General features: G+C 44.3%; 1 protein-coding gene across 1 annotated transcript in view; it reads right to left on the bottom strand.

Annotated features, from left to right (window-relative positions):
- The window catches only part of chrm2a (cholinergic receptor, muscarinic 2a), a 72504-nt gene extending 50670 nt beyond the window's left edge, over nucleotides 1-21834 (bottom strand). The window contains exon 1 of the mRNA XM_070548069.1: nucleotides 21685-21834. The gene's annotated coding sequence lies outside the window, so the exon portion shown is untranslated. The remainder of the gene's footprint in view (nucleotides 1-21684) is intronic.
- Nucleotides 21835-27265: the final 5431 nt, after the last annotated feature.

Here is a 27265-nt window from a genome sequence, read left to right as displayed (position 1 = left end):
CGGTAGTCAGTTGTAAACAGAGCAGCCTGGTAGAAAGAACGCTAAAGCTTGGGTCCACTTCACTAAATGTGATGGGTAACTGGGTGATGATGAAACCAGCGACAACGATCTAAGTGAGACATCCTCATCTTAATCTGCTCCGGTAGGTAAATAAAATGTTTAAGATAACGTTAGCTTGATATGTTAACTTCCGTTCCGCTAATGGTGCGTTGGCTTTCTCCTCGGAACTCCGAATATCCGACTAGAAGAACATGAACGTGCTCTAAAGTTTGGCTTCCCTTTACTAAATGTGACGGGTGAAGATGAAACCAGCGACAACGATCTAAGTGTGAGGCATCATCGTTTTAATCTGCTCCAGCAGCTAAATAAACTGTTTAAGATAACGGTAGCTTGATATGTTAGCTTCCATTGCAACCATTGTTATCAGCTAATGGTGCGTTCGCTTTCTCCTCGGAAATTCTAACTTCCCAGTAGGAAAAATCAAATGAAAAAGGACGGCAAAAGGAATGAAGATACACAGTAAATTTAGTTCACAGTAAAGATGTTTGCTTCAGTTTAATTATCAACTTATAAAACTACAAGGACGATGTTAAAATACAAATAGTTTTATGTTATTTATTGTGATATTTATCAAATATGGTTATATATTGAGAAAAATATATATTCAATTATAAAAGAGAATTAAAATATCAAACGCTCAAAAGTATCGAAAATTGGTACCGTTAAGTACCGGTATCGATTCCTAGGTACCGGGAATTAGTACCAAATCGATTCAAATGTCAAAGGTACCCATCCCTAAGGAGTACATGCAAGGGCCTTTAGTGTCAAACCTGCAACCTTCTTGCAGCAGGGCAACATTGTGACCAATCACAGCACCATGCTAAAGACTTTTACAAATCTGTGACCAGTTTTTTTTAGAAAACCATGTAGAAAATCATATTAAAGGTGTGATTGAGTGAAAAAGTTTTTTTTTTAGTTTTTTTCATGCAGGTAGACCATGAAAATAGTCTCCTACAGCTATCTCCTGCTTTAGCTTCTGACAGAAAATAGACTCACCCATCTTAACCCCACGGGGATGGCTGGTGTTGGTTTAGCATCCAGGAATCAACAAAGGAGGTATCGGCTAGTTTAAGCTAACTGATAGCAACTCCACCCCATAGCAGAACTCCTTCCGGCTTGTGTTATTTGTGGACATAAAAAATCAACTTGCAATTCAGTAGTAGAGTCACATTGATACGTACATTTAAGGAATGTGTAGGGGAAGACATGACCTACAGGTCCGAGTGGGACCAGTAAGGCTTTGATTAATGACTTTATTCTAGAAGAGATTCTGACTTTAACCTTTGACCACTAGGTGGCTTAAAGAGTGTCCAGACTTAGCTTGGAGGCCTGATGTGCTGAATCATCATTCATGACACTCTGAGCCTCTGTCTCCTTCACCCAGCTTGAGGAAAAGCAATCGTGTTCATCACACGTCACATCGATGCTGACAGTGAGCTCAGCTCCACTGGGATGACCCTAAATCAGTCCCAAATACCTGGAAGATGCTGTAAATCTCACCAGGCACACCCTTGGGGTAAATAAAGACGACACCATATTCTCTCCAGGGATATTAGTTGTGACTATAATCCGTCTAGCGGGTGGAAATGACGCTCTAAATGTGTTTTCTTGTTTTAATTGCGGAAAATAAAATAGAGTTCTTCAAAGTGCCATAATCACACAGCAGCTGGGATTAAATCTATAAATTAGACAGTGAGAAGTAATTGAGGACCATCAGGCATCTTCATTTTCACACATGTGAATCAGGCAAATGTGAAACTGATCCGCAGCCTCTCACAGTGAAAGGCGTCTGCTTTAAACAACCTATTTAGACGTCATTTAAAGTCCGAATTCTTTTTCTTTTTTTATGTTTTTCTTTTCAGTGGCCCTAATCTTCTTCCGTATCCTGGCATGGCAGATGTAATGAGCCTTAAAACGGAGGAAGATGGCCGTCCATCAGTAGTCCCTCTCAGTTTAGCCATCTGCTCCAGCTGAAATGTGTCATCATGTCTGGTAAAAATCAAACACAGACATCTCCCATTCAGGAAATTCACTTTCCTGCTGCGGATAAAACAAAAGTAAAAGTCTGATGCTGTGTAACTGAAATTGTCTTTATTTTGTTAAGAAAATGGTTTCAGTGACGCGTTTTGGAGGTTTTGAATCTGTCGGTTTTGCTGTGCCAAGAATGACGTGTCTCATTAAATGGAAACAGGACAAGCAGAGAACTTCTGGGGACTGACTTTATCTGTTGTCCTGGACTCCCCACCGGCTGCTCATTCTTCCTGTTCAGAAGTGACGTACTGCTGTAGACGCGCTGAATCGAAACCCTCACAGAAGGGAGAGCGCTCGTAAATCCCAACATCGTGGACACGGTGAGGCTGACTGAAAAGCATCATGGGTTCGTGTCAAAGCATTAATCCAACGCCAGCAGCACGCAGTTCATTACGCTGATGTAATTATTCAACGGAGACTCGTTTCATTTACGGTGTTGGTCATAAACTATGTTAGGGATTTGCTATTTTTCAGACGAACGAGTATCTGGATACAAAATAAACGAGAGCCAGATGTGGCTCTGGACTAATTCTACTCATTTCCTCTCTGCTGTCAGAGGTCTGTGTCGATTTAGCTTCATCTCTTTCAGTAATCATTTTAGTTCTCAGCAAGACGTTTCTATAAAACCAGGAATGGTAGAGAGAATAATGTCATATCTGAAGTGAAAATGGAGATGACGACCAACCAGATTAAATCTACAACAGAGAGTCATATATAACCCTCTCACTGTCTTTATGGGTGACCCCGCGAGGAAAGTTGACCATTGAGCAGGATTGATGGTTTATCCCTTGAGGTCCACGTGGCAGGGGTGAGGTGGTGCTCACTCCTCACTCCTGCCACAACTATTCTGCCTAAAACTGGCAGTGTTGTGCCGTTGTCAGGTAAAAACTCTGCACTGTATTTTAATGTAAATCTACCACCGCTATTGGCTAAGAGGTATGCTATGATGTAAACTGGTACATTATGATGTCACAATGCTGTCGTGAGCCTGTGTGTGTGTGTGTGTGTGTATTTGTTAGCAGCTCCACCTTCTCGGTCTGCCAGGCAACAGCATTTGTTGCATTTTTCAAACATGAAGTGGGAGTGGAGTTAGACTCTGGTAGGGGTTGACTTGCTCTTTAAAGAGGGACTGCACACCATCAGAAAACTTAACTCCACCTCTAGTCAATATTTGAAAAATGCCATGAAAGTGGGCGTTGCCAGGAGGCACAGGCTGTGTCTCAATTCAGGGTCTGCATCCTACGTCGGCCGGATTCGTCGGCCGGTTACGTCACAGCGCCGCGACTAGGCCTGTCCCAATTGGAAGACTCCTTCAAATGCGGTCGACGAATGCGGCCTTCTTTTCGCCTGAATGAAGGATGGGTCGGGTGTATCCTTCAACAGGTAGCATTTCCCAAGATGCCTTGCGGGCCGGACGGCAGAACTTTTAAAAACAATGGCGGACAGTGAAGCGGGAGCTGTCGGAGAGGATTGTGCATATAAATGTCAGTATAAACTTGAAAACTGTTAGGTTAAGGGCTTTTTGTGATGCATGAACGTTATTTTAGTTAGAAATGTTACAGTAAAAGTGCTCGTATTGCGGTCTCGGCTCAGTATGTTCGGCCGCTCGGTGTCGTACTTCTCCCGCTACGTTTCCCCCTGATTTTAATAGAAGTTTGTATTTTAGGAACAAAAGAGAAAACCAGGGAATTTATTAAGCTCAGGGCGGAGATGGACCACATGATCACTGGAGCAAAGTATTCGGTGGCTGTGGCATGGAGGTACAATAACACTTCATATTTTAAATAACTCGTTTGAGTTTATTTTTTTCTGCAAAAACATGAAAGGAATAACCCGTTGTCCTCTTTTCTCTATCCGTTTTTTTTCTTACATGTTTGTTAAGACTATTCTGGAGAAAATGGGCATCCAGGGGAAGGTGCCAGCAATGACCAGTTTCTGGAGCTGATCAGAGAGGACATGAGGCTGCAGAGGGAGGCAGAGCAGCAGAGGGCCCAGGAGAGAAGGAAGAAAGTTGACAGCTTTTTACTTTGCTAGAAAAAATGGTTAAGGAAGATTAAACATGTACATAAAAAAGAAATATCTAAATAAAATCGGTTCTGCATTAAACTCTTGGATTTTATTTTTGTTTACAAATGAGAATTGTTTACTAGAGGGTATCCGCTGGGTCTTGAAAAGTCTTAAAAGGTGATAAATCGGTTTTGGTCAAATTAAGACCCTTAGAAAGTATTAAAAACTATTATCACATCTTTGCTCAGGCTCAGCTTGTCGAAAGTATTTTCTCTGAATTAGCTCTCCAACAGTCAAGGAAATGATTAACCCCCAAAGACCCACGGTTGTAATATTACAACATCAGATTTAAGTCTACAAGAATAAACCTTCCCCATTTTTTTTCCTTTTTAAAACCACATTTACATTGCTAATAGGTCCTATTGTTCGGTTCTTTAACACTATTGGCTGTTAAAATGTGTAAATAGGCCTGTTTATCTGGCCTCCTAGAACAACATGTGAAAGGTTAAAAAAAGATTTTGCAGTTGTTTTCTAAATTTGGGTCTCTGGGGGTTAAAAAGCTAAATAAAACGTTGAGCTCCATCGTTTAAAGTTCCTTCTCCCTTCTGCCCAGCGGTTCCACGGTTGCTAGGTGACGGAACGTTCGCGGAGGGAGTTCATGAAGGCTAGGCCTGTCCAAATTCACAGCCATTAACATCCGGTCTACCCGGCCGACGGAGGACGCAGCCCACGTCGGCCGGGTGGGCTGGGTCCTTCGAAGGATGCAGACCCTGAATTGAGACACAGCCACAGAGTGGCCAAGTGTGGGGAATTTCCATCCTGGGAGGGAGGGGGAGTGGGAGGAGACTGTACCGATGACGTGAAATTGTTCCAGCCCCAGTCAATCACAAGTTTAAAATGCAGTAGCTGCTGTTCTACCACAGGGGGCAGCAGTAAGACGTTTCTAGACCTAGATTCTAGATTTAATCAAGTTTACACAAACATGTCAAAAAATGCACAGAAACAGAAAGATTGCATTTGTAAAGACCCAATTATACAGTTAATTAGCAAAAAAAAAACAGTTATTTGGGGGGTTTTGTTACTCTTTAAAGGTTTAGAAAACTTGTTTAGTCAATACATTTGCAGTGGACCCTAGTAAAAATACCAGTTCACCATTTCCAGGAACTAGGCGTGATCCACATCACAGCTGAGCTTCAGATGGAGTCTTATTTTCTGATATTTGGACATCTCTCTCATCTGATTGGATAACTGCAACATGACTCTGCCACTGACTTGCGACGCTGATGTTTTTTCTCCACAAATAACTGAAGCCTGGAGGAGCTTCTGCCATGTGGTGAAGTTGCTAATGCTAACAGTTAGCTTCTACTAGTCTAAAAAATGTCTGCCGTTTCCTGGACGCTAAACCAACAACAGCCTTCCTCGTTGTGAGCCAAGACGGGTGAGTCCATGAACGTTAACTGACAGTGTGATGTAGATCTGTCAGGATTTTCCAACCCTATGTTTCACCAGAAGCTAATGCAGGAGATAGGTGTAGGAGACTATTTTCATGTTCAGCCTGCATGAAAACTCAGAGTGATTATAATCAGAAATAATCATTAAAAATGTGTTTGCACTGTTTTACAACTTTGAAGTTTTATTTTCAACTTTTTATTAAGTTTTCTCGCAACTGTTTGACGAACACAACCCAGTTCTTCCTGGAGCTTCTTTGGAAGGCAACATTTTCTTTTATTGTTAACATAAAAGCATTTATTGACCAGACCTTCAAGCTTTAAGACATGACTGGGAGACTTCATGGTTGAATTATATCTTCTTACTGAAATTAGAGCTTTTTTAAATTTATTTTTTGGTTGCAACTTCACATCTTTAGCACCAGCAGTTAAAATCATGAGGTTTGTCAGCAGCAGTGCAATCACAGGTGGAGTGGCATGTTGTGCGTGCACCAACTAGCTGCAACACGTGCAAATTCTGCCACCTGACATTCAAACCATTACCAATATGCTGGAAACGGCTTGTAATTAAAGATTGTTTGATTGTTTAATATGTGTATAGTACGCAGAGTAATGTGTGCACTGAGAGGAAATGTGTGCCTCTTCATGGGAACACCTATTTGAATGATAACAGCCACAATGGATGGAAATGATCTGAGGCAGCCACCTTATTATGTTCCTACTGCTAATGCTGAGACGACTAGCCACACACGTTGTGGCTCTTAACCCCCCTGCAGGCAAGTGGTGTATAAGCACAATACCTTTTTTCAGTTTTATCACCAGAACGCAGCATTGACTGATATGCTGCCAATGTTCTTTTTTGGTTGATTTCTGTAAACATTTATGGGAATAAAAGGAGATTTGCACAACTGTAAGGAAATGGATAAAATCTGCAAATCTGTATGCACCTAAACTACCAGTATTCCGAAAACCATGCGCTTCTATTTAAAGGGCCTGATTAGATTTGGATACATGAGTAGTTGCTGGATGTTTGAGATGAACATCAGGAGTTTTTAGAATAGTTTCAAAATACTTTTTAAATAAAAATAATTGTTTTTCTTCCTTTTATGCCTAATTTTAGCCCCCACTGTCTCTAAAAAAAATGTCACCCCTAGGTCACCCTTGAAAATGTCTGCAAAGAACAATCAGAGTGGAACGCAAAGGTGGAGGCGGCCTCCGAAGGAGCAGGAATTTTTCATGAAGTAACCTAAAATAAAACTTCATCACCTCTGCTTTTAGACCACTGCTTCATAGCCAGATGGATTATTTCACATCTTGCGTATTCATTCCAGTCTCTTCCTTGCCTGACTCCAGTAAAAATGTGTCGCTGGAAACGATGAGAAACCCTTTGAGATGATAGCTCCTCCCTAAGTGAGAAAAACTCTGATTCAAGGAAATGGCAAAATGGTAAATGGCCTGTATTTGATATAGCGCCTTCTAGAGTCATGGAACCCCCCAAGGCACTTTACAACACAATCAGTCATTCACCCATTCACACACACATTCACACACTGATGGTGATGAGCTACGATGTAGCCACAGCTGCCCTGGGGCGCACTGACAGAGGCGAGGCTGCCGAGCGCTGGCGCCACCGGTCCCTCCGACCACCACCAGCAGGCAACGTGGGTTAAGTGTCTTGCCCAAGGACACAACGACAGCGACAGACTGAGGGGGGCTCGAACCTGCAACCTTCCGATTACGGAGCGAGCACTTAACTCCTGTGCCACCGTCGCCCCAAAAGGAAACATGACCGAGTTTTACAAATCATCTCCTTTTCAGTTGTTTTAGTCAACAAAATCCTACTTCAGATTAGATTAGTATTACAGGAAGGAAATAAATGTTTGGGTTGATCTCAGAGCTGTCAGTTTTTACCCAACAGGTCCTGCTTTTTTCCTCATTGTTGAACCGCTACTACGGAAGCCTCAAAGGGACAATATCAACAGTGACTCTAGAATGGTAAATGCCGCATTTCAATGGGCTGTGCAACTGTTTGCACTTAATTCCCACTCCTGTGTTTGATATAGTACCTTCTAGAGTCCTAGAACCCCCCAAGGTGCTTTACAACACAATCTGTTCTTCACCTCACAATTACGCCCTTGTGGTGATGAGCTGCCCTCGGGCTCACTGACAGATGTAAATTTGTCGGACACAAGTTCCACAAGTCCCTCTGACCACCACCAGCAGGTGTGTTGCCCAAAGACATGACAGCAACAGATTCAGCGGCGCTTGAACCTGCAACCCTCCAGTTATGGGCTCGACACATGGGAGGCGACAAACGACCGCGATAAACGAAATTCGTCCCTGTCACTTTTATTACCTGACGACCAGCGGCAAAGCCGTCTACACGTTCTGTTCCATGGCGAAATCGAATCTTCTGTTGTTTTGATTGGCTGTGTGAGGTTGGAGGGAATTAAGGTTATTTAAGCGGTTCAGAGATTAAAAAAATGGTAGATATGATGTTTCACAAGGTGCTGCTAGAGTTATGTGAAATCTTACTTCTGATTTTACTACATAAAAGAACCCCGAGAATGGGTTCATCCCATATTACAAAGCAGGAGAGGGCTACTCTCCGTCTATCGGGACATGCTTCAATTTATCACACGGTTTGGACCTCACTAAGGTTGATTAAGATGAACACAGTCACAGAAGGAGAAACGGTCCATGTTTGCTTGGAGATGTACGGAGCATCCTGTCCGCTCATTGGTCAGTGAATGAAACCTCTGTTGATTGGTTCTTGTCCGAGCGACAGCGATGAAAAGTTGAAAATGTTTAACTTTCTGGGATCACGTCGCTGGGTCGCCTGTGCACGACACGTGCATGAGCGCAAAATTTCACCCGCACATTTTTCACGTTTCGCTTAGTAGGAGGGAGACCCACGATTATCGCTTTGTCGCGCCTGTCTCATTGAAAATGAATGGAAGAGAAGCAATGTCGCCTCCCGTGTGTGGAGCCCATTACAGGGCGGACGCTTAACTCCTCTGCCACCATCACTCATAATCTTTTGGTTCCTGGCATTTCTTGTTGTCTGCTGATTTTTACATTTTCCCAACATAATAAACAATAAATGAACGTTTACATCCAACACGTGGGAATCCCGTGAGTCAACAAAGGCATTGATCGTTGAGTGAACCGTTTGGTCATCATCATTTGATGAATAATTGTGAAGGATGCCACAATGTGAGCGGTTTAGGTCACCTGTCTCAGGATAGGAACTGTGGAGGAGAGAACTCCAAACCCATAATCTGAAATGAAAACAGCGTGCTGCCGAAGAGGTAGCATGTTTTAAATAAGTCCAGTTGTCTTTTTTACTCCACAACATTAAAACCAAAAAGCCTTACACGCCAAGCCAAGCCAACTTTATTTATAAAGCGCTTTAAAAACAGCCCTCGCTGACCAAAGTGCTGAACATAAAACAGAATAACATAGAATGCAGTATAAAATTAAAAGCACACTAAGACAAAAACACTAAAATCAAATAGAAATCCAAACTTTATAAGGTGTTAAAAGCCAAGCTAAAAAGGTGGGTCTTTAAGATGATTTGAAAGTTTCCAGTGAAGAGGCCTTTCTAACATGTGCCGGCAAAGAGTTCCACAGTCTGGGAGCAGCAACAGCGAAGGCCCTATCCCCTCTGAGCTTACGCTGTGTCCTTGGAACGACCAGGAGCAACTGATCAGATGACCTGAGCGACCGAGAGGAGGAGTGAACGTGCAATAGCTCAGAGAGGTAGGGCAGGGCAAGACCGTTTAAAGACTTAAAAACAAATAAAAGAAGTTTTAAATGAACCCTAAAATGGACAGGAAGCCAGTGCAGTGACGATAAAACAGGAGTGATGTGTTCACTCCTTCCTGTACCAGTTAAAAGTCGAGCAGCAGCATTTTGCACACGCTGAAGTCGAGACAGTGAGGACTGACTCATACCAAAATACAAAGAGTTACAGTAATCCAGACGAGTTGTTATAAAAGCATGGATTATAGTTTTAAAATCCTCTTTAGTCAAAATATGCCTTACCTTTGCCAACTGTCTCAAATGGAATAAGCTGGATTTGACAACTGCACTGATCTGGCTTTCCAACCTAAAATCATCATTACAAACATCGCCAAGCATCACCGCCAAGAGAAAAATGGTCTCACATGTTCCTTTTACACTGAACAGTGAAAGGGTTGGGGTTAATGTTTCCAAGTCCACCACTAGACGTCACTAAATCTCACAGGCACGAGCTTTCATTTTTAAACATTTCTTCTCAATAATATATCACTTTTTCAAAAATTATTTATTTAAACCCTTTTATGTGATTGGAGCTGATATGAGGCCAGCCCATGATTTATTAGACATACACGGATGTTTATGAGAACATTTAGAAAACACTGTTACAGCTGGATTAAATCTGGTGTGCAGCTCACCACCAAACAGGATTCCATTTCAAACCAACCTTGTGTTGGTGGTTTGGATGTTTCTGCTGCTCATCTTGTGATGTATGTGTGGAAGAATGAAAGTCAGGAAGTAAGAAGACCGCTGGTAGCTATTCTTGGCTCTGTCTTTTGTGTGCCATTCACATTCTCTAATTGTTTGAGTCAAAAGATGAACGGCAGTTCTTCACCCAGCGAGGCAAACAGCAGGCGCTGCACGCGTGCTTCACGTGGCGGAAGAGACCAGTTCATGCACTGACATTTATAACCTAATTAAAGAAGAGAAGGGAAATGATCCACACTTGGGGTCAGATGCTTTCTGCACACAAAATTGGACACAGGCTCATCAAAACATGACTGCATAACAGCAGTAACCATTCTCCGTGTGCTGCAGAGCCCGGCGAAGCTGTTTAATTAACCCCAGCATTCATTCTGAACACAAACTGTGAATAAAGCTGTTATTTGAGTGCTTTTCCACGTCGTTGCAGTATTTGTTCAGGAGCCTGCAGGAAACTCCCCAGGGCTGAGTGCTGTGCTGTCACATCCAGCTTGTCAAAAGTGGGCGTACCTCTAAGCCTCTTCTTTCACTTTTTCTCTCAAACTGGACATAAGCAGAGCTATTTTAGTGTTGAAGGACTTTTAAATGCAAATTGCGTCGAACCACTCATTTGACTTTTAAGTGTGCAACAGAGGGCATCCACTGAATTAGCTTCAGGGTCAATTCTTTTAATAATCTGGTGTCCAGGCTTTGGTCAGCCATGGTTCATGTCATGTCTGTTTTTTTCACTTATTTCAGTTCTTGTAGTTTTAAACAGATTTGCCACGCTCCTCAATGTTGTCCTCAAAGCAGCCCCCATGCAACTATTAGATTAATAAAGCATCAAGCTGCAAACTAAAGCCCTTCTAATAAAACAACAATAAAATATGCAGTAGCCCACGGTATTTGTACAGTATGTCAACGTTTCTATATGAATGACTAAATCTAATTGTAAAACAGTTTCAGTACACACCCTCCTGCACCATTCTAACACAACATCAATGACTGGGGGGCAGGGGTGGATTGGGACCAAAATTCGGCCCTGGCATTTTTACGAATCGTCGGCCCTCCCCACTGGGAGAGCGGTGGGGGGTGTTGCCGCCCGCGGACTCGTCTGTAGGCCGAATGTGAGCTCCATAATGGACTAGGACTGTTAAATTACAAGCAGGGCCAGACTGCTGCGAACGGGAGCCCTGGCCTTCCAGATCAACTCATTCTCCAAGGGTGGAGATCAGCGGGACATTAGCTACATGCTAAGGCAGTAAAACAACTCCTACGTCATCGCTCTACAGCGTTTTTCTTGCTAAAAACGCCTGGAAAAACTCTGTTAGCTTCGGGTTACCATTTAGCTAATGTTCTGCAGATCACCAACTGTGGAGTAGTGTCGGCCCAAGCTGGGCAACCAGCCCACTTGGCTAAGCGGCCCACCGGGACAGTGCCAGAATGCCAGATAGGCCAGTCTGTCATGACTCCCAGGATGACACCTTCCCCTGCGTACTTCTGCTTCTCCTCAGTTCATTGTTTTCACCTGTGCCCAATTTCCCACGCACCGGCCCCTTGTCTCCTATCAACTAGCTCCTGTGTATACAACCCTGTCTGTGTCTCTCTGTGTTGTCGGTCCATTGATGTTGTCAGCGTTGTTTTGTTACCCCCGCCTGGTCTCTAGTTTTCTGCTCATAGAGTGAGCTTTTGGTTTTGTTCTTTGCAGCGTCTTGATAATCGGTTTTGGCTTCCTGCCCTTTTGGATGTTTATTTGGTTTTTCATCCTTAATAAAGGATTTTACTTTTATCTTCACTCCTGCCTCTTGTCGTTCTGGGGTTCAGCATATTGGATCCAACCCTCCTGATCTCAACGTGACAGAATGGACTGACCAACCATGGACCCAGCAGAACTTTGGACTTCACCAACACCAAAGCACCCCGACAGGTACTATGGAGACTCAGACACCTGCAGACATTTCATCCAGGACTGCGCTTTGTTGCCTGGACCTGGGCTTCTCGGAAATAAACAAGTTCTCCTACATGGTGCTTTGTTTGGGTGGTAGTGCCCTGCGGTGGGCAACAGGTTATTTTGAGGAACATCCAATCAGATCTGTGTCGCTCCGGAATTTTGCTCAGAGACTCCATGATACCTTTGGCCTTGACTCACCTCCTGTTCATGCCTCCGACTCCACACCCCTGGAAAACCAAGTCATCTCCTCCATGTCTACTCCGTCTGCCCCAAGTCATCATTACCCTCCTGCTACCATCCAAACCATCAGAACCGGTTTCCTCTCCCTTTCCCCCATTCCTGTTGACGCCATCTCACCCTCCACATGACGACAATGTCGTAACCGTCCCAAGCAGCCCCCTGTGGTCAAAGCTGTGCTGTCAGCCCAGATGTTTCCTACTCAGCAACCTCAGTCTGAGCTTCACCTGCCATCACCACATCCAGGTCTGGCGGTGGTCCCAGAGGTCGCACCGCAACCAGTTCCAGCGGTGGTCCCAGAGGTCTCACTGCATCCACGTCCAGCGGTGGTCCCAGAGGTCACTCCGCATCCAGGTCCCGCGGTGGTCCCAGAGGTCGCTCTGCATCCAGTTCCAGAGGTGGTCCCAGAGGTCGCACTGCATCCATGTCCAGCGGTGGTTCCAGAGGATCCACCGCATCCACGTCCAGCGGTGGTCCCTGAGGATGCACCACATCTACATCCAGCAGTGGTCCCAGAGGATTCAGCGCATCCATGTCCAGCTGTGGTCCCGGGGGTTACACAACATCCAGGTCCAGTGGTGGTCCCAGCGCCGCCAGAGGCGCCGCCCTCAGTGGTTCCGCCTGTCCAAGAGGCTCCGGTACAGCCTGTCCAAGAGGCTCTGGTCCAGCCTGTCCAAGAGGCTCCGGTCCAGTATGCCCAAGAGGCTCCGCTCCCAGCAGCTCCACCTGCTCAAGAGGCTCCACCCCTGGTGGCTCCGCCTGTCCAAGAGGCTCTGCCCTCGGCAGCCTCTCCAGTCAAGTCAGCGCCACGTCCAGCATCTCCAGTCAAGTCGGCGCCACGTCCGGCATCTCCAGTCAAGTTGTCGCCACGTCTGGCGTCTCCAGACAAGTTGCCCCCTCATCCTCCAGAGACTACGTCCCCTCCCCCTCCAGAGTCTATGTCTCCTCCAGCTCCTTCGTCCGCTCCAGCTCCTTCGCCCCCTCTGCTTCCAGAGTCTTCTTCCCCTCTGCTTCCAGAGTCTTCGTCTGCTCCAGAGACTTCACCTCCAGTCAAGTCAGTGCCAGGTCCGGCACCTCCCGTCAAGTCTGCGGCTCTGCCTCCGGTCAAGTCAGCGCCAGGTCTGGCACCTCCGGTCAAGTCAGTGTCTCCGGTCACCGCCAGTCCTGTCCTCACCCATCGCCGCCAGCCTCCAAGGGCCCTCTGGCTACTGCCTCGTTGCCGCCGGCCTCCAAGGGCCCTCTAGCCACTGCCTCATCGCTGTCCCCCCCCCCCCCCCCCCCCCAGAGTATCCTGCCCACTGCCTCGTCATCGCCGGCCCCCCAGAGTCTCCTGGCCACTGCTTCGTCGTCGACGGGCCCCTCATAGTCTCCTGGCCACTGCCTTGTCGCCGCCGGCCCCTCAAAGTATCCTGGTCCCTGGTCCGCTGCCGGCGGCCCCCCAGAGTCTCCTGGTCCATCGCCGCTGGCCCCCCAGAGTCTCCTGGTCCCTGGTCCATCGTCACCAGCCCCCAAGGACCCTCCGGTTTCTGCCTTGTTCCCCAGCTCCCGAGACCCTGCTGGCTCCTGCATCTCCGTCTCTGGTCTCTGGTCCCAGGTCGTCTGCCTCTCAGACTCTTCTGGCCCTCCTTCCTGGTCCTTTTCCTCCCACTCTGCTCTGGTTTCCTGTGGGCGTCTGGGATCTGCCCTTGTGCGGGGTACTGTCATGACTCCCAGGATGACACCTTCCCCTGCGTATTTCTGCTTCTCCTCAGTTCATTGTTTTCACCTGTGCCCAATTCCCCACGCACCGGCCCCTCGTCTCCTATCAACTAGCTCCTGTGTATATAACCCTGTCCGTGTCTCTCTGTGTTGTCGGTCCATTGATGTTGTCAGCGTTGTTTTGTTCCCCTCGCCTGATCTCTAGTTCTCTGCTCATAGAGTGAGCTTTTGGTTTTGTTCTTTGCAGCGTCTTGATAATTGGTTTTGGCTTCCTGCCCTTTTGTATGCTCATTTGGTTTTTCATCCTTAATAAAGGATTTTACTTTTATCTCCACTCCTGCCTCTTGTTGTCCTGGGGTTCAGCATATTGGGTCCAACCCTCCTGATCTCAAAGTGACACCAGTCCACCCCTGCTGGGGGGGTAGGCTGGGAAGTAGGGTTTTCATAGGTTGTTTCAACTCTTCAGACAAAAGCAGGCAGCTCCCATCTGCATCTCCAAATGCACTCAGTCACCCATGCCCACGTGCATGCGTTGTGATAACTCAGACTCTGTTTGCAATCTTTTAAGGAAAATTTAAAATATCCAAAGAAGTGTTTCTGTGGTTTATAGTTACAGTATTCACCAATGTGACAATCTTATTACCTGTGTGTTCAACATTTATCTTATTGTGCAAAACATAATATTTGCCACAGTGTACTTCTTTTGAGCGTGTTAGTAATTCCCAACTGGTTTTCCAATTTCCAAAGGTAATTGCCTTATTTCCAAAGGTAATTGGCTATGCAGCTCATGAAACCAGAGACCTGCAGATGACAGCGGAAGGGCAAGACACTGCAATCACTGAAGCATATCAAGCATTTTTCTCTTCTTTCCTTCAATCAGTGCCCGTATCTCATTTACCCTTCTTCTTTTTTTTTTGTTTTTTGCATTACTTCTCCTCAAATGTACAATAATCCCACCAACCCATCCCTTCATATTTTTATGTGTACTTTCTGGACTACGTCAGTCTTTGCTGCTCTTTAATTTCCCTCCTTATTCTGACTCCCACTCAGCCCGAGAGAGTGTGCACCCATGTCTCGATTACACCTCTGGAAAAGCCCGTGCAATTTCCTGGAAGATTGTAGTGATGGATTTACACAATATCAATCAGAGCAAATGTGGGTCGGAATAGCCCTTCAACACGGGAAAAGATTATGCTTTTTTTAATTAAGTTCAAAAAAGCTCACTAGAAATGACTGTTTTCCATCTTTATTAAAGTTATTAATTCTATTTTATCACTTGAAGGGTTCATCTTTTGTTTGGTTTTAATTAGACGAAACCTGCAGGGTTTAAAGCAGAATCACCAACAGCCTGACAGCCGCCACTTCAGATAAAGACGAGCGATTCCCCTGTGACGCCAATTCAACTGGCGCCCCTTTAACAAGCGGATCAGGAAGAGGTCACATTCCTCTGACCTCGGGACATTATTACCCTGTAATCAGGTGTTGCTCTACATGGCTACATTTGTGATTCCTCTTTGACAGCCTAATGTTTGAAGAAAGCAATTTTACCTGATGGATGATCGTACGACCGGGGGAGGCTATATCAGCTTCATGCCTCACCGGTGAATTATGCACAACAAAATCTCAGAGATGCTAGAATCTGCTGCCCGCGCTACCTGCCCTCTGGAATAAACTATCGCTCTGTGTGCTCCACACGCCGGGTATAATTACCAGAGCCGTGGGGACTTCTCAGCTTGTCAGCGTGCACGTGAGGCTGATTCATTATCGTAGTATTTACTTGTCCTTTTAAATCAAACAGGTTGTCAGTTTCTATCATGACGCTATAAAAAATGTTGCCTTATTCTCAAGCAGCGCCGCTTGGATGAGTGGTTCGCGGGTCTCCGGCCATTCACGATTACAGAAATCAATCGGCGCTGCTCTTCTGGCCCGCGCTTTGTCTGTTGGCGGCAACAGGGATAACGTGTCAAAACGGGCCTCCTCAATCTTGTCACTTTAAATGCAATCGATGCTCTCGTCCCCACCAACCAAAGGCCTCTGAACACCACACACACACACACACACACACACACACACACACACACACACACACACTGTGGCTGAGTACTGTGATCGATATCTGACTTGAGGCCAAAAAGCATCTACAGAAGCAACAACAAAACATAAGTCAGAATTATTTACTGAAGACAACACCACATGGCATGACCGTGGGGTGTATCTGTGTGTGTGTGTGTGTGCGTGTGTGTGTGTGTGTGTGTGTGTGTGTGTGTGTGGGGGGGGGGGGGGGGGGGGGGGGGGGGGTCTGTAATTTAAGAATATCCCATTTAATTAAGTTTTCTTGGTTTTTATTATTGGTGGATGAAAAAGCCATTTGGGATGGATAAAAAATATTTCTAAAAGATGCCAAAAAAATGTGTCATTAGTTCTGAAAGTTAAGTAAAAAAAAAAAACTGGAAAAAAAATAATAAACGTTTCGCTAATATGTCCAAAAATGAACCTTCTGAAAAATAAGCAATAGAACAAGTTTGGATTTTAGGTTTATTTTAAATGAGATTTTTAGATAATTACAAAATAATCGTAACTATTTAAAAAGTCTCTCGGCTTCTCAAGTTTAAACTCTAAACCGAATTCCGCTGATTGGTTTCAGCTGTTTTAAATCTCCAAACAGGTTTCCTGCTGGGCTTTTAGCATTTTTGCACGTGTCGTCTTTGTCTTCCAAACATCAGTGAGAAGAATTCACAATGTAAGGCCGGCTGTCGGTTCGCAGACGGAGCCGATCTATAAGAAGCGAGCCTCGGGGCTGCACATCAGTAAAACAGTCCAGATAAAGAATTCAAGAGAGGCTTAATGTGCAGATCCTGGTGCATTGCTAAGAAAATGAGTATTAATTTCCTTGAGGATTAAAGACATTTCTAAGAGTGTAGTCAAGCCTTTTTATTCATTTATGAACTTAGCGACGTGTGGTGTGGAGCTGCATCTATACTGAACAGATGATGAGAGCGTGTGTGCAGCCAGCCTATCCCTCTGGATCTGTCGGAGCCGGAGGGTCTTCTCTTTTCTCTCGAGCCGCTCAGACTAAAACAATGTGACTGGTCAGCTTCTCATTTTGCCCCCGCAGGCTGGCGCTGCCCTCTTGTGTTGGTCATTATCAAGACCTCCACATAAAATGACCTGGAAGTCACTTAGACACACGCAACAAGTGACATTGAACTCCAGTGTCAATGACACACGTTCTCAGAAGGCACATACACATCCACGCATACCCACGCACACACGCACACTCACACATATGAAACTTCACTTCAAAGAGCAGTAGCACCATCCGAGAAATGATTCTGGACAGCATCAGTATGATGAAGAGGGAACACTTAACAGTGTTGTTGGTGGAGCAGCAGCATCAAACAGTGGCATGTGTGTGTGTGTGTGTGTGTGTGTGTGTGTGTGTGTGTGTGTGACCATTCAGCAGTTGCGGCATCTGTACACACACACACACACACACACACACACACACACACACACACACACACACACACACACACACACACACACACACACACACAGTCCTCAAGTGAGAAGTGAGCATGTTGATATGAAGCGTTCTTGTGTTCTTTTGCCACGACGGACCGACATCTGATCCGATGACTTTGGAAACATCTAAACTCGATCCACGATCACATTCAATCAACTCTGAAAATGTGTTTGGATGACGACACCTGACAAGGGGAGTCGGTCTCGGGAAGTTCCTTTTCTAAACTGTTTATTTTGTTGCAGATTGGTTGATTTCAGTCGGGTGCTTTAAGATTTCTAAGCCCGGTGACAGGGGTGTGCTTTGCGAGCTTCATCCTTCAACGACGCAGAAATCCAAATGAATGTGTTCCCTTTCTAAAGACAAAAACTTGCCTCACAGAGTGTCACGTTGCGGGTGTGGATGACGGCGGACCATGTGTGGTGGAGCAGATCAGGAGGCAGGAATGCAGGCACGGATGAAATGAAAGTAGTTTTAATGGCAGAGCGGGAACGACAGAACAAAAACAACGCTGACAACAAACAATGATCGGACAAAGACTCAAACAAGACGGGAGGTATAAATACACAGGGGAAAATCAGGAAACATGGGCGGATTAACAAGGGGCAGGTGAGAACAATAAAGACTAATTAAGGGCAGAGGAGAGACACAGTCAGGGAGGCAGGAGCAGATTGTGACACAGAGCTAAAACATTGTTTTGTGGTTTTCAGGCATGTGATCGATTCCTTAACCTGCTGTTCCATCTGAAGATGCTTCAATCAACCATCTACTGATTCAGATGGATCACAGATCAAGCAGAATACTGGCCTGATGTGCATATTTCATTTTTTTTGAGCAATTCAGATAAAAATAAAGTTTTAGAAAGGCATCGATGGGCTACGCTAATATGGGGGAAATGTGTTTTATTTAGATTATCAGCAAAACTAATAACTAATACAAATTTATCATTTTACTCTTTTTCTTTTTTGTATAAAGTGAGTAACCTTTATTGTATTTTTATTAATATTTGAGTCGTACTCAACAAGGATAATTTATTCTGGAAAAGGCCTCTGAGTATTAGCAGCTAGCTTCATGAGAAATCGCTTCTGATTCACTCTGACCTTTATCTACTTCAGGGAAGATGCTGACTACTCAGAACTACTCCACATGGACCCACCTCACGACCCAGAGCCACTGCAGACGTCCTTTACTAAACAGTCGCAGAAACGATCTTTTACTAACTCACCAGGCAGATTCAACCGGTTTCGACTTGTTTTACACAAATGAGTTTAAAAAAGACTTTTTATGTCCCGATGAACATAAACACAAGATTAATCATTCAGAAACTTTTTTTTGGGAGGGACTCGGAGTAGAGCCGCTGCTCCTCCGGATCAAAAGGAGTCAGTTGAGGTGGTTTGGGCATCTGGTCAGGATGCCTCCTGGACGCCTCCCTGGGGAGGTGTTTCGGGCATGTCCTGCCGGCAGGAGGCCCCCGGGTCGACCCAGGACACGTTGGAGAGGTTACATCTCCAATCTGGTCCGGGAACGCCTTGGGGTCCTGCCGGAGGAGCTGGTGGAGGTGGCCGGGGAGAGGACGGTCTGGAGCTCCCTAGTTGGGATGCTGCCCCCGCGACCCGGACCCGGATAAGCGGAGGAAGACGATGACGACGAGACGTTTTATTTTTTCTGGTGAGCACCAAATGTTTAGATAGATTCTAGTAAATTAGGACATTACTTACTGAAAATTATGAAACTAAACTGGAAGGGGAACTTGAACTCAGAGATTTGGTCTGACTGCATCACAAAGCGTATGTCAGGACTTCCAGTTTTCCTTTACATCTCACCATGAAGAGCTCATTTCCATCCACTGATGCGGGCCGAGCTCCTGTAACAGCTTTCAAGTGTTGGAAAAATGCCACACAGGCTTCAATAGCAGCTCCAGGAAGCCATCGAGCAGCTTCAGTGCACAAAAGTGCAGGTTTGAAAAAAAGAACCAAACGCCGTGCATGGCAGGCTGAACTACGTTTAACTGGTTACCTGGATTAATGCCTTAGATTTTACATAATTGATGCATAAATTAAGAGTACTTAGCGCCACCTGTGACTCTAAAATTGATTCAGCTCTAAAGGAGGAGGAAAATGTTGAGTGTTTGTGTGAAGATTTAAATATCACGTAAAATCCTGGTTCAGTTCAAACTTCCTGAAATTAAATACAGACAAAACAGAACTTCTTTTGGTTGGTACCAAGAACACCCTCTCAAAATTTGACAGTTTCTCTCTCACTGTTGATAATACTTCAGTTTCCCCCTCTCCCCAGGTCAAGAGTCTGGGTGTCATCCTAGACAGCACACTATCCTTCCAATCTTATATCAATAGCATCACACGGTCAGCTTATTTCCATCTTCGTAACATTAATCGTCTTCGCCCCTCCCTTGATGTCCACTCTACTTCTATTCTTGTCCATAGTCTGGTTACATCACGTATCGATTACTGCAACTCTCTTCTCTCAGGCCTCCCTCAGAAAACCCTCCGTAAGCTCCAGTTGGTTCAGAATGCAGCAGCACGCATCATTACTAAAACTCCCATCTCTCATCACATCACCCCCATCCTCAAACAACTCCATTGGCTACCAGTGCATACCAGGATTACCGTAAATCCTCTAATATTAGCCTGTATTCAATTAACGGCCGGGTATCATATTTTGGCCGGTGTCGGCGGAGGTGAATAATGGCCGGTATTTTATTGTGGCCGGGTGGAATGTGATAACAAGCAAGTGCCACAGGGAGGGCGGTTGTGTCATCATCTCACTTTTGATTTGGCAGCGATAGACCGCGAGGGTAACTTCAACCGTGCGGAGACGAAGAGGAGGTGAAAATTTGATATCAAGTTCAAAGAGAACGTGCTGATTATGCTGCAGAACACTGGGGAGCAATAGGGGTTGTATGAACTAGTCGACTTCACTATAGTGACTTTTTATGCCTGTCATCGACTAGTCGCTGTCACTTGATAATGACCGGCAAGATGCAGCCCTCGGAAAAGACAGCTGCCTGCTGTCAGCAGGTGACAAGCTCCTGCGCGTCGGGAGGCAACGCGCTGTGCCAGAGCGTCGGTACTGACACCCGCCGTAAAACGGACATTTAACCAAATTGTGACCTTTACCCTCTTGCAATTTAACCTTCCCCTCACCCCATCCTAACCTTAACCAGCTTGCGCATGCAAAGCTCTGATCGTTGACGCGCTCCAGACATCTGCGTCCTGAGCACGGCCACAGTAACATTATCAAATCAGGTGTCGCCACCTCAAAAACTAATTTAACACGCGATTGTTCATGTCGGCTCATTTCCTTTAACGTTTTCTGTCTTTTATTTGTGCCTGATGCGTTTCACTGCTGTGGATCACCTTGTCCTCAGGTGACGCACCGATCACTGATGCGGCCTGCAAGCAGCAAGCACTCCGCTGTTTTTGCGGTCGGTAGATCTTTTAGAACTGCAGTTAAAAGGTAACTCATAAGGTGAAGAAATAGAAATTGAGGCCTGTCTCTAATTCTGGCCCTCCTTCCAATAAAGGCCTGGAGCTTGATTAGCTTGAGTCAAATACAGGCCCGGGCCTGTATTAGAGGATTTACGGTAATTACAAGATTCTCCTTCTCACCTTCAAGGCCATCTATAACCTTGCCCCTCACTACCTCACAGATCTCGTTCACATCGTCACCTCGTCCCGTTCCCTCAGGTCCTCTGCCTCCATTCATCTCTCTGTGCCCTCCTTTCGTCTCAGCACCATGGGGAGCAGAGCCTTCAGCTGCACCGCTCCCAAACTCTGAAACTCCCTTCCCCCTTTCATCAAGAACATTAACTCATTCACAGAATTCAAAAAACAACTCAAAACTCACCTCTTCATAACCACTTATCAACTTTGAATTTTAGAGTGCCTTGTTTGTTGATGTTTACGTATGTTTACTTACTGAATGATTTGTGTTTTTATTCTGTACAGTGTCCTTGAGTGACCAGAAAGGCACTTTTAAATAAAAATTATTATTATTATTATTATTATTATTATTATTATTATTAAATTGACCCGCAGCAACAGAGAACGTTCATAAAAAAGGACATGAAAAAAACTAAATGTGTAAAGTGAGTTGGCCCAGGGAGTGTTTCTGATGCCCGTTTTAAAATATCTTGTATAATCTGGAAATGATTCGCTCGCATGGGATTGGACTTGATCTGAGTGTCAAGAGTAAACAGTCTGTTACTGTAAAGAGTCGATACTTACAGAGAGCATTAAGAAGTCCGCTGAGCTTTCTTGTGCTTCGTTGGCATATTCAGAGAGCGCGCACCGACTGCAGCACCAGAGAGACTTCTTTTTGATGGAAGGAAGCAAAGGGCAAGTCTGGCTCCAGCCTCATGGTTAGTAGCCATCTTCACTGCAAAAACACACATTAGAGATAAAGCAGGATGAGAAATGCACACGAGGACCAATGTACTGCCTTTATCAGCATCAGCCAAGCTGTAGATGAAAAGACTGATAATGCTCCTTTATCTATCTGAATATTAAACATCCAGGAGACGGTTTACTTTAGTTTATTGTAAACACACAAGATGTAACTCTGCAGGATGGACATGATGCTAAAGGAGAGAGGGTCACCACCACCCCATACGCTTCCCATCAGAGCCTTGTCCCCAGTGAAATACCTGAGCATCAAAAAGATGTACGTTTGCTAGCTCGTGGCAAAGAACCAGAAACCCAGAAAGACAAGAACCAAAACCAGTAATAACCCTACCATACATCAAAGGCATAACAGAAAAAATAAGAGCAACAATGAAAAAACACAACATAAACACACCAACAAAACCATACACAACAGTTAGAAACAGACTAGTGCACCCAGAAGACAAGATACCAGCTGGACTTAAATGTGGAGTCGTTTACGAAATCCCATGCAAACTCTGCAATAAAACATACATAGGAGAAACCGGACGCCAACTCAACACACGAACAATAGAACATAGAAAGGAGTGCGAGAAAGAGAAAAGTTGAAAACACACAAGAGCAGCAAAAGAAGAAGCAGAAGGCACAATAAAGAAGTCAGCCATAACAGATCACTGCATAAGAGAAAACCATATAATGGACTGGGACAACACAAGGATCATAAACACCGAACAACAGAAACATCAAAGATGGATAAAAGAAGCTATCGAGATAAGGAGACGTGGATGTGGGACCATGAACAGAGACGATGGAGTTTACACGTTGGACCGCGCATGGGACTGCATTGTCGGAGAGGGGAGAGCGGGCAGCAGAGGGCGACAATGTCCTCTGCTGCCCGCGGATAAACGGAGAAGGAAGTGATGCCACCATCAGCGTCAGCTCTGAGGAAGTCTGCAGCCGCAAACGAAACGTAGCGAGAAAACAGGTAACGAAACTGTTTCTGTGTTTTAAAAAGGACGACAGCATGGAATTAGCCATAAATCAGGTTCAATCATTTTGTTTAGAAATGTTATGTAAACCAAGAATCATTATATATTTTAATGGAGGGACATCATAAATTTTGTTATTATGGAAACAAAGATGTATGGTGATGGGGAAAAAAGGTAAAGTTGAGTTTAGGGGTTTTAGTTGTAGTCACTGACTGATATTAGAATATATAATATTTAACATTCACAGGACATCTATTCATACAGATTGATGAAAATATAAAAAATAAACACCTGGACTATTCAATTCCTCAATTTTCTTCTTTTTTTGTTTGCTTAATCATTTAAATTGTGAAAAATGTATGCCTGAATCACATGTATACAGTCTACCTTTTCCCCTTGTTATTTGTTATTTATTGATTTACTTTATTTATTTATTTAACTTATATTTTATGAAGATAAAAACCACTTGAGATGTGTCGTCTTATTTTCGAGCGGGTCCTCAGATTATGAACAAAATAGCAGATAAGACAGCAGAGTCCTTTACATAATCATATCACAATCACAAAAACAAACAAAACGCACACACACACACACACACACACACACAAAAGGGAAAAAAATTATGGCTCTCAAAAAATAATAGCTAGGGTCATCTTTAAAACGCATAATAATATAAGCAGACCCAGTGAGTAGGACCTGGCTGCAGACATCAGCTGGCGTTTCACCGGAAAGAACTTTCAAGTGAGAACAAGATGGCGGGTCATTACTTTAACCGGGAAATCGACGCGCGAAAGACCTCGGCCGGAAATTGGTCTTTTTTGGCGGCCGCTACATTGCTTTAGTGTTGTTGTTTCAACCACTCGGTGGATTTCAAAGAGGAAACGTAAGGATGAAATTAATGTTTGTAACCAGTGGCGGCTCCAGAAATGTTTTTCTGCAGGTGCTATGAAGGAGCTATTCTTTTTATTGAGGGTGCTATGAAGGAAGTGGTCATGCGTACCTATTGTTCTCTAAAACACCTTCAACACTAGAAGATACACATGCGTGCACAACACCTCAACAACACCTGAAACAATCATTAACATGAGTTCATAAACATATGAACAATCGCTGACTTTTTCATGAAATCATAAACACATACAGCCACACAGAAAACCATCTATAGTGTTGAAAGGTTAGCTAATGTTAGCGTTAGCATTTCCAGTGGCAAAAACCTCAACTGCTGCGGCGGTTGAGGGTTGGCCCTCTTCATCCAGATCCGTAGGTTTTTGTGGGTCTGAGATCACTTCCAAAGATTCATTCGTTCCTGACTGAACCCGTGGAAATTTGGGCAACAGAAACCAGTCCGTTTTACCACTAGCTCTACCTTTCACTCGTTCGCAGGTAGAAAATGAGGTCAAAGGTTAACATCAATTTCCTGTTTTGGTTTAAGTTTTTACTATCTACATGATAATTTACTGATTATTTTTGTTTTGTATGTTAAATATTATCACATCCACACGTTAAATTCAAATTAAATTGTAAAAAAAAATCTAATATTGACCATTTCTTATTGAATAAGTAAAATTAAAGTTTGGTGGGGAAGCCTCTGTGAGAACAGCAGGAGCATCTGAACTCAACCATGTTTCTGTCAAAAATACACATTTAAGGTGATTATCTAAAATTAGGTCGTTTATAATAAAAGTTTTGTTCAGCAGAGAGCGAACATTTAAAAGAGCCATATTGATAGTAGCTAAAGATGGAGTGACTTTGTGATTTACTGGGGGTGAGATTCTTGACAACGTTTAAGATTATTAAGATTAGACCGGTTAGTTTTACGTTTATGTGATCGCTCTCTGCTGATGACAGGTGTGTGAGAGGTGTGCAAGGGTCCAAGTCCGATATGTGAGTTACTGTTAAAATCATAACTGGCTTCATAGGTTCCTGGACCAGTGGGACATCATGATGTGGGGGCAGGAGGTTGGGGCGTGGGGGCAGCTGGGGGTGGTGTGGTGGGTAGAGGTGGTTGTGGGCAGCCCAGGCTTAGTTTAAGTGTGTGGGTTCCCTGTCTATTTAGATGGAGTCCGTCTGGCCCAAACAGATGCTTCCTGCCCCAAAGAATGTTAAAATTGTCAATAAAAGCAATGTTGTGCTGCACAGTGACTAAAGAAAGCCAGGTGTTCAAAGATAAAATGCGGCTAAAGCGTCCAGTTCCTCTATCAACGGTGGGGATGGGGCCAGAGATAAAAGCACACAGTTGTGATCATGCAAGAATGCACTGCTAAGCTTCAGCAAAAAATAGGAACGACAATCCAATAAAAATGCCCAAATGTGTTTGACCTTTTGACCCTAATGAACAAATGTTTCCAAAACAAGTTGTAAACTGATTAAGGCCCTGTCCACACGTAGCCGGGGATCTGCCAAAACGTAGATATTTTTCTACGTTTTGGCCTGTCATCCACACAAAAATGGAGTTTTTTCACACGAAAACGGATCTTTATAAAAACTCCGGCCAAAGTGAAGATCTGCGTTTTCTCCGTTTTGGTGCGTGTGGACAGACAAAACCGGAGTTTTAAGGTCCGCAACGTCACTTTCCGCGACAAAAAAAATGCTGACATCACGTGTGCGACCTGTGTTTACACTCGCCGACAGCATGGATGCCCTCAGAGCTGCGCTCGCTTTATCAATCGTCCAAGCGTTTTTTGCTTGTTTGTTTGTGCAAGAGGAATTACTGCTCCTTGCGGAAGACCACAGACGAAGGACGAGGTTAAGAACGAGGGAAGTACTGCCGCCTACAGGTCTGGCATGTCCTTAACAACGTATTTATCCGGGTACGTGTGGACAGAGTTTTTTTTTAAACGAGGTGGTGTGGATGCAAGTTTTTGGAGGGGCGGATATTCGTTTAAAAAAAAACCCCGGCTACGTGTGGACTAGGCCTAAATGCAAATCAAAAGTTGACTTATTCACCTATAACATCATTTTTTTTGTTTTATTTAAATGACTATGTAACTGTGCTAAACCCTTCAAAAGGCAAAGTGATTTATTTCTAAAAAAAAAAAAAACCTGCAAAGCTCATCAATGATTGAAAGGTAATGACTGGTTCATAGATTGAACAGCATTTTAAGATCGTTGTGACGAGAATGCAGACCTACTTTTTTGGTCATGTTAAGGTTGAAGCCATGTAGAAAACCCAATAACAATACGGTCTGAGTGATGTAACTGGAGAAGACTCGCGCTTACTGCACATGTACACCACCATCATTCCAACCAAATCTAATGTAGAAAAACAAAATATAAAGTTCCATTTGGGTCATGTGCTTGCTCTAAAAATGGCAAAATGACCGAAACCAGAACAGCATCAAGCAGTTTTTTCTTTTCCTAGCAGAAACTAAGAAATAACAGCGGAGGAAACGTCAACAGCAGGTGATAATGGGATAAATCCTGAGCCCCGAGGCCACACGGTGTTATACCGTACTAATCCAGTCTGTGCTGCAGAAGTGATGTTCTGTCACGATAACAACTCCCGGCATGTTGCTATTTTCTGCTGAACGTCAGTCACTTTTAGAACTAATCACAGAACAGAAACTGTGGAGAAATCAGAGATCCCCCCCGAAATACCCCTTAATGGGATGAAGGACGGGTGTCGCAGCCGAAATGCGATGAAAAGTCACTTGGGTAAGCTCGAGGGTGAAACTTTGTGAGAAAACATCACTTTGGTCCCACGTAGTTGGACAATACATTGTCCAAAAGATTTCCCCATGAAGACATTTGCCTAATGATCTCATCTCTGGTGCCCTAATTAATTTATTATGCTAAAATGGAAAGCTGCTAGTCTAATCAGACGCCCGGTAAACTTAAGTGTACTTCAGTGTTCTAATCATGTTGGAGGATGATTTGAAAGCTCCTAGCAATCCTTTTGCAAGATGATGAAAATTATTCATAAAATTCTCTGATGGTGATAAGGGCTTAATCTAATAAGTAGCTTCTTCTGCAACTGACTGTCAATTCCCTCGTGAACATGTCCGCTTTATACATTCACTCTTAATTCTCAGAAATGCTCCTCAAACTGATTGGCTGTTGGGTTGCATGACCTGAGATAAGTTTGCAGTGGATTTACTTTTTGAGTGTGATGGCAAAGAGGGGGGAAAGAATCAAGGTAATAAAAATTGGTTCTGGAAAGGCACAGCCTGGCCACAGCGTCCTTCTTTATCCACACTATCGCAATAATCTCCAAAGAGGAGAGCCTCCAGGGAGAGGAAATCTTATTTAATAAAGTGGCCCATTTACAGCAGCCTGTCGTCAGCGAGGAACACTAAAGGTTTGGTGTAGACCATGCTCACAAGAGTACTGCGATACTTTGTGCAATAACCTCATCAGGGAAACAATGCAGGGGTAGAACACAAAGTTCCCCAGTGGCTCTGCTGGGCTTAAAGGTGATTGATCATTTCTTGGAAATG

This window comes from Nothobranchius furzeri, chromosome 1, assembly GCF_043380555.1.
Source record: "Nothobranchius furzeri strain GRZ-AD chromosome 1, NfurGRZ-RIMD1, whole genome shotgun sequence".
Lineage (NCBI taxonomy): Eukaryota > Metazoa > Chordata > Actinopteri > Cyprinodontiformes > Nothobranchiidae > Nothobranchius > Nothobranchius furzeri.
This window is presented reverse-complemented; position numbering and strand designations above follow the sequence as displayed.